Raw genomic sequence first — 11833 nt, forward strand, 5'->3', positions numbered from 1 at the left:
CTCCCTTTTCCTTTATGGCACTGTGTCTCAGTCTAATAGCACTCACATTTTATGTGTTGATTCCCTTCCTCTGGTCTGTTTGGAGTTAGAAAATCCTGCAATGAAGCTTTTTATTTTTTTTATTTTTTATTTTATTTTATTTTTTTTTAATTTCTATTTATTCATTTTAGAGAGGAGAGGAAGAGACAGAGAGGAGAGGAGAGACAGAAGGGGGGGAGGAGCTGGAAGCTTCAACTCCCATATGTGCCTTGACCAGGCAAGCCCAGGGTTTCGAACCGGCGACCTCAGCATTTCCAGGTCGACGCTTTATCCACTGCGCCACCACAGGTCAGGCAAATGAAGCTTTTTAGAATCACTTAAAGTCTGGGTAAGAATGAACACGGTATCTTGTGTTTGAGCACAATGCCTAAAGTATTTTCTACTCGCTTCCCAGCTCCCAGGCACACTTCAGACGGTTGATGTTCCTACACAGGTTATTCCTGTGAGTTAGATTTTTATCATCATATACTTGTTAGTAAAGCAAGGCATTCAATTTTGAAGAATGGAAAAGAAAATAGAATGTTAGGTCCTGATAAATTTTTAAGACATTTTAATTTTTTAAGCTGCTTATTATTGTCATCTCAATTTTCAAGAATGCACCCGGCAGAGTACAGGCAGACAGGCAGGGGACACACTGTGCACCAATATCCACGGTTTCTTCCCTTCCCCACGCCCTGGTCTCTAAGGCTGCTCCCAGCTCTGTGAGTCTGTCTAGTCTGTCTCTGGAAGGAAGGCGGGGTCTTCCAGGGAGGCTCAGAGATGTCGCTGTAACTTGTGGCCAGCAGGGGGCTGTGGTACTTAGTGCCTTCCAAGGCTCGAGGCCTCCAGAATGCAGAATTGACAAGGACACACACAGAGCTGTCCATCCTCAGTGCTTCTCACTACTGTTCTTTTTTAAAATTATTATTAAATATTTTATTTCTTGATTTTAGAGAAGGAAGGGAGAGAGAGTGAGGTTGGGAGGAGCAGGAAGCATCAACTCATAGCAGTTGCTTTTCATATGTGTCTTGACCGGGAAAGCCCAGGGTGTAGAACCAGGAACCTCAACATTCTAAGTCAATGCTCTATCTACTGCACCACCACAGGTCAGGCTCATCACTGTTCTATTCTTTCTTTCTTTCTTTCTTTCTTTCTTTCTTTCTTTCTTTCTTTCTTTCTTTCTTTCTTTCTTCCTTTCTTTCTTTCTTTCTTTCTTTCTTTTTTGACAGAGACAGAGACAGAGAGAGGGACAGACAGACAGGAAGGGAGAGAGATGAGAAGCATCAATTCTTTGTTGCAGCTCCTTAGTTCTTCTTGATTGCTTTCTCATATGTGCCTTGACCGGGGGGCTATAGCAGAGCAAGTGACCCCTTGCTCAAACCAGCCACCTTGGGGTCATGTCTATGATTCTCTGCTCAAGCCAGCAACCCCTTGCTCAAGCTGATGAGCATGCTCACGCTGGCGACCTCGTGGTTTCGCACCTGGGTGCTCTGTGTCTTAGTCTGATGCCCTCACTGTGCCACCGCCTGGTCAGGCTCACCACTATCCTTTCCAAGCCTTATTTTCCATCTTCGCCCTGTGTCTGATATAGACATAGAGACTAGTAATGAATAGTAACTACCATTAGTTCTAACTACTGTATAATTCATAGGTTGTAATGAATATTTATTAACAATAGTAATCTGTATGCTTATGACATTTTAGTCTTAATCTAGATGCGTCTTTTCCAGTTGCCTGAGTTCACTTGCACTTACCCATAAAGAGGCAGATTGCTGCCAGAGGCCAGCCATTCCCCCCGATCTGAACCAGGAAGGGAAGCCATCCCTCCTCTCCACCCATCACCTGACAGCTCTAATGGGTACAGCATGGCTCAGAGGTCTCGTGTCCAAGAAATCTTTGGGCCCATTTCTGCCTCCAAAGCTGATGGCTCCAGTGATAAGTATCTAAGAAGTCTTAGCTGTTTGGTTGTACTTTAACCATAGGCAACTGATGTAACAGGACATTAGGTACGGGGCTACGGAAACCCACACTCTTCTCTGTCTCTTTCTTAGGGACAGAATGAAAGCCTTTCTTATCCAAATGTCAGTGAGGCAGTACATTCAGAGATGAAAGTACGGGTTCATACAAGGTCCTGGAAATCCACGTGTGGCCACTGAATTGTTAGATGATCTTAGCTCTCTGTGGGCTTCCCCTTCCCTGTACTCAACGGGAAAATGGGATTTTACAACAGCAGGGCCTCACTTAACACACTCACGCATTTTATTTATTTTTTTAAATAACACGTTATCATTGCCATCTACGTAGACCGTGAGATTCCAGAGGGCCCACAAAGTATAGCTTATCATCACCACATACCTAGGGGTGTGTAATGCACTGATGATACTGTTGTTCATATTGTCACTCCCCAGACAGGAACAAGCTACCAACATGTATCAAACCTTGTGTGCAGACATTGCTTTTGTATAATTCAAGGGGGTCATAAGTTTGCAAGTTAGTGGGAGGATCCAGCAGTGAGATTTTGTGAGTGCTGTGAAGTTAGGGTCTTCTGTCTTATAGGAGGGGCCAGACAAGATTTAAGGAGATGAGAGGAACTGGATTTTGAAGGATGAACAGGAGATAGTTAGATGAAGAAAAACAAGGGAGCCTTTTGGGGGGTAAGAACAGCATACCCAGACAGAGGTACACTGTTCATTTATGCCAACCTGACTGTCTCGTAAGGAAAACCAGAGTGATACTGTCCTTGGTCCAGAGATGAGGAAATCTGGAGTCATGTCCTGGTACTGTCAACAGCTTTGTCACATCCATTCACCCAGTCACTTAATCAGTCTGGGCTTCTTTATTCATCACTTTCATGGGAGGGCAGACTGGTTATGCTCAATGAGAGCCCAAGGCCTAACTCTCCATAGATCTGCATTTTGGGTTGATCTTAAGGAGGTTAGGGAGGGTTTCCAGCATCCAGTGACATTGCACCATGGCTGGCGGGCCCAAGGTCATCAGCCAAGTCTTGCTGGACACAGTGGTGATGCCTTGTGTTTAGCACAGGGCCACACACGGCACACCTGCTCAATGGTTATCTGAAAAACTGCAACTTGACACTTAACCTCCAGGGGTAGCGGTGGGCAGGTGGCAACAGTGATAATTATTTAAAACCAGAGAAATCAGGCATGTGACATGTTGGCCAAGTCAGCAAAGTGCTGAATGATGGAGCAGAGAATTCTGGATTTGCGCCTTGAAGTTGTTTTTTGGAAAAAGTTGGAAAGCTAACCTTGTCCCCTGCAAAGCCCTCGGTATTTTTTTTTTAATTTATTTATTTATTCATTTTAGAGAGGAGAAGGAGAGACAGAGAGAGGGAGGAGAGAAGGAGCTGGAAGCATCAACTCCCATATGTGCCTTGACTGGGCAAGCCCAGGGTTTCGAACCGGCAACCTCAGCACTTCCAGGTAGACGCTTTATCCACTGCGCTACCACAGGTCAGGCTAAGCCCTTGGTATTTTTGATGGATTGGAAACACCCGCAAACACTCAGGCTCTGGAGGATTAAGCTTTTAACCTGGAAGGTGGCTTTTAAAAGACCCCGGGAGTCCAGTTCCTTCTGATTCATTCAGATACGATACAGTTTGTATTGCCTACTGTGTGTGAGAGGTGAAATTCGTTCCCGGGATGGAGCTGGGAAGGGGCAGCCTGGCGGTTGCGCAGGATCAGTCCTTGTCCTGTCCTGACGCTCAGCATCCCCGTATTTCCTGGACAGATCCAAGCAGAGGGAACCTGTAAGGTCTTGCACCCTCCACTGCCTCTCTCCCTCTTGCCTCACCTCCTGGAAATAATTCTTGCTCTTTTGTGAATCAGATTCTTTTACTCTTTAGTTCCAGTTGCTAAAAACCAGCCTTGGTATCTGACTTGCAAAGGAAGCCCCTTCCCCATTCCTGCCAGAAATCAGTTAGGTGAAAGGAAAGGACATTGCGCCAGAAAGATCGATTCTCGTTCCTTGACCAAATGATGACAACAGCCAAGGGCCATAGTCTCTGAAACTGTTTCACGGAAAGCAGTAAGGGAGGTTTTGATTAACATGAGGTTAGGAGTATTGAAGAAATTTTACTTGACATTTTAACATCGTTCATTGGTCTTCTAAATTAAGTCACCTGTGACGTGGCAAGGTCAAACAGAGTTTCTCCATCAATTGTGGGAACAAGTCTTAATTATAACCAGTGATCTCCAGACAGACTTACAAAAGTTTCTAATTATAATGTGATCTCCAGAGAGACAGGCAAAGTCAATCATTTCTGAGAGGATATCCCAAAAGAAAAATTCAAGAACTTCAACTATGATTTTCTTATCAAGGAAAATCTAAAGAGACACAAAGGACCAGGAACCAAGTACAAGGAGGTATTTTCAAGGGTTTCTCCAGGGGTCCCCAAACTTTTTACACAGGGGGCCAGTTCACTGTCCCTCAGACTGTTGGAGAGCCGGACTATAAAAAAAACTATGAACAAATCCCTATGCACACTGCACATATCTTATTTTAAAGTAAAAAATCAAAATGAGAACAAATACAATATTTAAAATAAAGAACAAGTAAATTTAAATCAAGAAACTGACCAGTATTTCAATGGGAACTACGGGCCTGCTTTTGGCTAATGAGATGGTCAATGTGCTCCTCTCACTGATCACCAATGAAAGAGTGCCCCTTCCGGAAGTGTGGCGGGGGCCAGATAAATGGCCTCAGGGGGCCGCATGCGGCCCACAGGCTGTAGTTTGGGGACCCTTGGGTTTCTCCTTCGGAAATTCCATTAAATATCATGTTTATTTCCATTGCAACCTTCAAGTTCAAAGAAGCTTTGTCTGAGATGTTTTGTTTTGTTTCCTCTCTTAACCCTTGAACTGCAGTGAAGTCTCTATGTTTACACAGTGTCCCCTCTAAGAAGGATGGTTTGGGAAAGCCTTTGTACCTTACTGCTGACTTAAGTAACAGCGAGGATTAACGCGGTGTTGGGAGGAGGGTTGGGAATGAGATGAAGCTGGAGCAGAGCTAACTGTTGCATCAGCTTGAATCAATGATTGGTGGGCGGACTGTCGGGGAGGTGAAGCCCTGCCTTCCTTGCCCTCAGGAAACTGCTTTTCAAAATGAAACAGCATGGCTCCCTGCCTCAGAGTGGTGACTGCATTTGGAAATCCGTAGGTGAGTCCTGGGCATTATGGCAAATACAGCTTCAGACAGCAGGTGGTATCTGCCCATTAGAGCATAACCACCGCATCCTGAGGATTGATTAGTTGCCTAGAAGGCCAAGCTGATGAGGTCGCGTGGTGCTGGTGGTGGTGGTGGTGGTGGTGGTGGTGGGTGTCTCTTGGCTGATGTGATGAATGCAAGGGCTTCCTTTTCTATGTGGGGATGCGTCTCGGTCTGCATCCCACCCTGTATCTTGCTGCTAAATGCTGCTCCGCTGCAATAAGAGGCGCCAGTAGTGTTTGTAACAATGCACAAGATATAGCGGACAGATCTTAGAAGGCATTCTTTCGGATTGCTCCATAGTTGGAGCCAACTGCCGTTTGTACAAGGCATCAGTGAGCTCCACAGCAGCTGCAGCGTGTTTGCCTTGGCCATTCGCAATAGGACAGAAGGTCGTACTCCCTGCCGGGTGCGTGGCTGCGATTACCTGGTAGAGGGTGAGGAGCAAACCACCAGCTGCTCCTCTCTGGCGCGTGCGCGCTCCCTGCGCGCTGGCGGCCCCTCCTCTCCATGGGGTAAACAGCACGGTTAGGAGCAGCCGCTTCTCTCATTTCTCTGGTTTCTGAATGAGAGATTTTCATAGAAAATTCCACTTTAGTTGGATAAGGGGCACCTCTGAGAAGCCAGTGTGAGGCCCCAGCACACACACGCACAATCTGATCTCCTGTAAAGAGTGGTCCTCCAAGTTTGCTACTTAGTTACCTGGGGAGTTTTCGGAAATCCAGGTGCCCGGGCCGCGGGCCGCACCCCACACCGCTTTAATCAGACTCTTAAGAAGGGACGCTGGCCCCAGAATTTTTTTTTTTTTTTTAGATTTTATTCATTTTTTAGAGAGAGGAGACAGAGACAGAGAGAGAGAGAAAGGAGGGGAGCAGGAAGCATCAACTCCCATTTGTGCCTTGACCAGGCAAGCCTGGGGCTTCAAACCGGTGACCTCAGCGTTCCAGGTCGACGCTTTTACCCACTGCGCCACCACAGGTCAGGCCCCAATATTTTTTAAATTGGGTGATAACAAGATGTTGCCAAAGTGGCGGACCAGCGCTCGGTCTGGTGTTGGGACTGGTGACAAAGCTCTGTGCCCCATGGGTGTGTATGTGTGTGTGAGTGTGTGTGTGTGTGTGTGTGTGTGTGTGTGTGGCAGAGCGACAGGCGAATGCACTTGCCTGAAACAAGGCAAGAGGAGTAAAGAAACCCCCCTAGTCGGGAATGCTGATGCCCGACAAACCATGTGAGGTGCGATGTGCCCCCTCAAAGCCTCTGTCTTCGCTTCAGAAATCGCATGAACACATCTCAGAATGTGGACCTTCACTGACAGGCTGACATATCAATCTCGACTAAATAACGAAGCAGACAGTTTAAGCATGGGGTCAGTCCACATGGACAGGAGTGTGATGGGTGCAGTGGGGTAGAAATGGCCATAACAGATGTCTAGTGTTGCTACCTAGGGTGATGGCTCTTGAAGAGACTGAGGTCAACTTGTGGACACAGCTTGTCATGGGTGACGGTAAAAAAGCCACGAGTATTGATTTGAGGTTACAAATATATTTAGCCAATTCTATATTTTGCAAATATAGAATCCACAAATAATAAGGATCTACTGTATTTCATACGGCATATTCCCAGAATTGGACTCATTCGATAATTGGACGCCTCAAGGATTGATAAAAGACCATCAAATGTTCACTGCCTTTTATGTAAAGATATATTAGTTTTCCATCAGTATGTGAGAATGCTCACTTTCACACCTTCTTGTCGACCCTGACTCAAAGCTTTTGTTATTGTCATTGATATGAATTAGGAGTCTTGGGTTTTTATTTATTTATTTATTTATTTATTTTTTTATATAGGCGGAGATAGACAGGGACAGACAGACAGGAACGGAGAGAGAGATGAGAAGCATAAATCGTTGTGTTTCGTTGTGCGTTGCTACTTCTTAGTTGTTCATTGATTGCTCTCTCATATGTGCCTTGACCGCGGGCCTTCAGCAGACTGAGTAACCCCTTGCTGGAGCCAGCGACCTTGGGTCCAAGCTGGTGAGCTTTTTGCTCAAACCAGATGAGCCCACGCTCAAGCTGGCAACCTCGGGGTCTTGAACCTGGGTCCTTCTGCATCCCAGTCCGACGCTCTATCCACTGTGCTACCACCTGGTCAGGCGGGTTTTTATTTTGATGACAAAAATCACACAGGTGAAACGAAAATTACAGTTGACAAACTGAGAGTGAGGTGGGGGCTGGGAAACCAGCGGAACGATGCCCGACACCCTGGGGACGCCTCCTAGAACCTTCCGTTTCCTTCCGTAGTCCCGCAGCTGGCCTGGGCACCTGCTGGAGCCCCCAGGAAGCCCACAGAGTTCAGCTTGAGGACCACACTCTAGGCCCAGGGTTTCCCCGTACAAGAAGGCGGAGATGAACAAGGCTGGCTCAGACAGTGACCTCAGTCTCGGCAGGCACCTCGTCCTCCTCTGGGGGCTGGAGGAGGTGTGACATTGGGAGGGCTGTGCACACAGTGAGCCCACAGTGTGGCCACGCAGCCGTACAGCTCGAGGACTGGCCTGGCCAGCACACCTCGTCCTGTAGCTGGTCCCCTTGCTATCCAGGCTGTGCATAGAGCTAAACGTGTCCTTCCGGCTCCTGTCCTCGCTCTCATGGGCACTGAGTGGGTATCAACAATGCCGAGGAAGAAACAAGGGCCCTGCAGCAGTCTCCTCCCCGCACTCGGGAGAACAGGCTGTGGATGAGGGCGGTGCAGGCTGTGTGTGGGGGTCGAACCGTCTGCGGGTTCTCTGTCATCTGCTGGAGGCGGCTGAAGGGCCCTTCTAGATCGAAGGTGGACTAGGAGGCTGTCTCCTGGTCTGGGGCAGCTGCCCAGCTCATGGGGCTCTGAGGTTGGGCCAGACAGCCAGCTCTGTGGTCATTTGCCACCGGCAGCAGGGACTGTGGCTCTTGTCCAGCTTGTGTGTTTTCTTCGCAGGAGCGTTCCTATCACCTGGGAGATGCTGAGGGCATTGGTTTGGCAACTGTCGAGTGAATCCAGTGTTAGCAGCAGCACTTCCCCGACAGGTCCAGGCAGATGATTACCTTCTGCACAGGTGACCCTTAGCATCTGTGCCTGGACCTTGGGGGCTGGCAGGGCCACCTACTGGGACTTGGGGCCAGCTCCAGAAAGGTACATGGTCACATCATCAGTAGTAGCTACCTCACCTTCAGCTTTGCTGTGACTGGCCGGGACTCCTAGTCTGGATCCTTGGCCCTCTCAGGGTTGTACTGTGTGCGGCACAGGGCTTGAGATGACACCTCCTTCTCTCTCTTTCCCTCCTCCTCCTCCTCCTCCTCCTCTTCTTTCTCCTCCTGCCCCCTTCCTCCTCCCTCTTCTTTCCCCCTCCTCCCTCCTCCCCTCTTACCTCCTCCTCCCCTCCTCCCCCCTCCCCTTCTCCTCCTCCTCCTCTCAGCTAGAAGTGGTGCAGCACTGCCAGGACACCCCAAATCTTTAGCTTCTATGTTGGCAGTGCCTAGCATGGCGCCTGGCATGATAGCAGTGCTGAATCAGTGATGGCTGCTTGCTTCACTGACTGGCTGACTGAATGACTGGCCGAATGAATGAATGAATACATCACCTCAGGCTCTTTACTCCCTTTCCATTTAGTTGTGGACTTTATAGATCTCTCTGAATTTTATCTTGACAGTAGTCCTTGAATCGATTCTCTAGGTATTTCCCCCTGACCTTTAATGGGTCCAAACAACAGCAAGAAAGCAAAGGTTCTGAAAAGCAGCGATGACGCGGGGCCCAGCGTTTTCTCCACAAAGACCAAGGGCTACGAGCTGGAGGTGCCCTTACCTCTGCCATAACTGATAAGGAATTGATTTTTCAATTCAGTAAATTACGAAACATTTTTTTAAAAACCAAAGACAATACTAATTAGCACCAAAGATTAGGTGTGCACTCAAATCTTTTACTAACTTTAATGAGTTACTTGGGTTGCTGGAACATTCCTCAGCGCTGGCAGGATAAAGGACAGACATGTGCTCCTGCATCCACCGAGCATGATAACGGGGTCCCACACCATCCGCAGGGAAGATGCTCTTCAGAGAGCACCCACAGCGGACTGAGATCCTGACTCTATGCCCAGTTTTACTTCCAATTTTATTAATAGATTATTTTACAGACTAATGCAGTGATAAATTTGCGATTCAACAGCACACAATGGGATTCACGAGCAAATCTGGTTAAATGCTTCCCTTGATTGCACTGCTGTATAACATCTTTAAAACAGAGACTCGGTTCTTCATTCACACCATCAACTCGTGTCTGTACACATTGTATTAGTCAGTTAGTCCCCTTTGCCGGGAGGAAATTGTTTATTGATAGGGAGGTAGTACCATTTGCTGGCATCACTAATTACTAATTTGAAATTCCAGGGAAAAAGGAAAGAAAATATTGTTTTTTTAATTTGTGGTTTTAAACATCAAAGTAATTCCCTTATGTTCATGATAAAGTAAAGATGAAAAGCAGATTACAAATGATATGAAATGTACCATGCCATTTTTGTTTGCCATCTAGAAGAATCTAGAAGAAAATATCCTAAAACTTTGACCATGGTGATTTTCGGGCAATAGGCTCCCCGGTAATTTATTTTATTATCTTTTTGTTTTTCTATATTTTCCTCCAGTGAACACATATAATTTGAATAATAATAAAGAGAGCCAAGACCCTGGCTGGTTGGCTCAGCAGTAGAGCATCAGTCTGGCATATAGAAGTCATGGGTTTGATTCCTGGTCAAGACATACAGGAGAAGTGACCATCTGCTTCTCCACTCCTCCTGCTTCCCCTTCTCTCTCTCTCTCTTTCTCTCTTCTCCTCCCACAGCCATGGCTCAAATGAGCAAGTTGGCCCTAGGTGCTGAGGATGGCTCCATGGCCTCACCACAGGTGCTAGAATAGCTTGGTTGCCAAACAACGGAGCAATAGCCTCAGATGGACAGAACATTGGTCCCAGATGTGGGTTGGCAGGTGGATCCTTGTTGGGGCGCATGCAGAAGTCTGTCTCTCCACCTCCCTGTCTCTCACTTAATAAAAAATAAAATAAAATAAAATAAAGAGAGCTAAACATATATACATACACTAAAATATATTAAAAATAATATGAAGCATTATATGGTGTCTAGGAATCCTAATAGTCAATAAATCCCTGTGTAAATGGACTATACAAATCTATTGCATTCCAAATTGCAATACTGACTGTGACAAATGTATTTAATTATATTACAAATGTATAATATAACTTCCCTGAAGAGGGAAGGGAGACAAGAGCTGACTACCTAACTTCTTAAAGTGGTACTCTGGATACCATAATACTAAAGACAAAAAGAACTCTGCATAAACACCTTATTCTAGTTGGTAAATTGGTTTCTTACAGAACTGTGGGTTCAACAAATAAATAAATAAATATCACAGAAAGAAGTGACAAATATATAAGAGCAAAAGGCTAGACTGTCCTCTGTGGTGTTGGATTAGGTAGGAGATATTAGTGTAAAACTATGTTTATTTTCATATGTATACTTTAATATATATTTATACATCTGTATTTTATTTATGTTAATATGTTCATTATTTTCATATATTTAATATGAATATATGCAGGTAGTTAGATACAGAAATAAATATAGACGTATGTACACATGAGTTAATATATATTTATTTGCTTTGTCAGCTGACAGGTTCTAGAAGTAATGACACCCAGCAGCAATAAACACCACCAGTGTCCAGATCTTGCTTTCTAAAGTTTATTCTCCAATAAAAAGAACAGGGTTGTTTAGACAAAGAGCTATAACAAGAAAATGAGCCTGACCAGGTGGTGGTGCAGTGGATAGAATGTTAGATGGGGATATGGAGGACCCAGGTTCGAGACCCAGAGATCGCCAGCTTGAGCGCAGGCTCATCTGGTTTGAGCAAAGCTCACCAGCTTGAGCCCAAGGTCACTGGCTCGAGCAAGGGGTTACTCGGTCTGCTATAGCCCCCTGGTCAAGGCATATATGAGACAGCAATCAATGAACAACTAAGGAACCGCAATGAAGAATTGATGTTTCTCATCTCTCTCCCTTCCTGTCTGTCTGTCCCTATCTGTCCCTCTCTCTGACTTTCTCTGTCTCTACCACACACACACACACATACACACACAAAAGAAGAAAGAAAGAAAGAAAGAAAGAAAGAAAGAAAGAAAGAAAGAAAGAAAGAAAGAAAGAAAGAAAGAAAGAAAATGAGCCTGTAGTTTGGAAATTAAGAATTTCTCAAATAAATAAATAAGCATGTCCATAGGACTTAGGGGCCAACCAGCAATAGCTCCCAAAGGCCAAAGCTGGAACAATTTGAGGAAGAAAATAGATAAAAATAATATTGGATTATAACCCAAGGAATTGAAAATATATCCCTGAGTACATATTAATATAAATAAATGATGGAATATATCAATAAATGGGGAAGAAGGGGCAGATCTTCTATGCAGAAGAATTCCAGTTAGTAAGTGTAGAGACTCTCCATTCCAGCAAGTGGAACTTAATTCCTCTTCGTTTGAGTGTGGGCTGGACTTAGTATTGATT

The sequence above is a fragment of the Saccopteryx leptura genome, chromosome 10 (assembly GCF_036850995.1).
Source record: "Saccopteryx leptura isolate mSacLep1 chromosome 10, mSacLep1_pri_phased_curated, whole genome shotgun sequence".
NCBI lineage: Eukaryota > Metazoa > Chordata > Mammalia > Chiroptera > Emballonuridae > Saccopteryx > Saccopteryx leptura.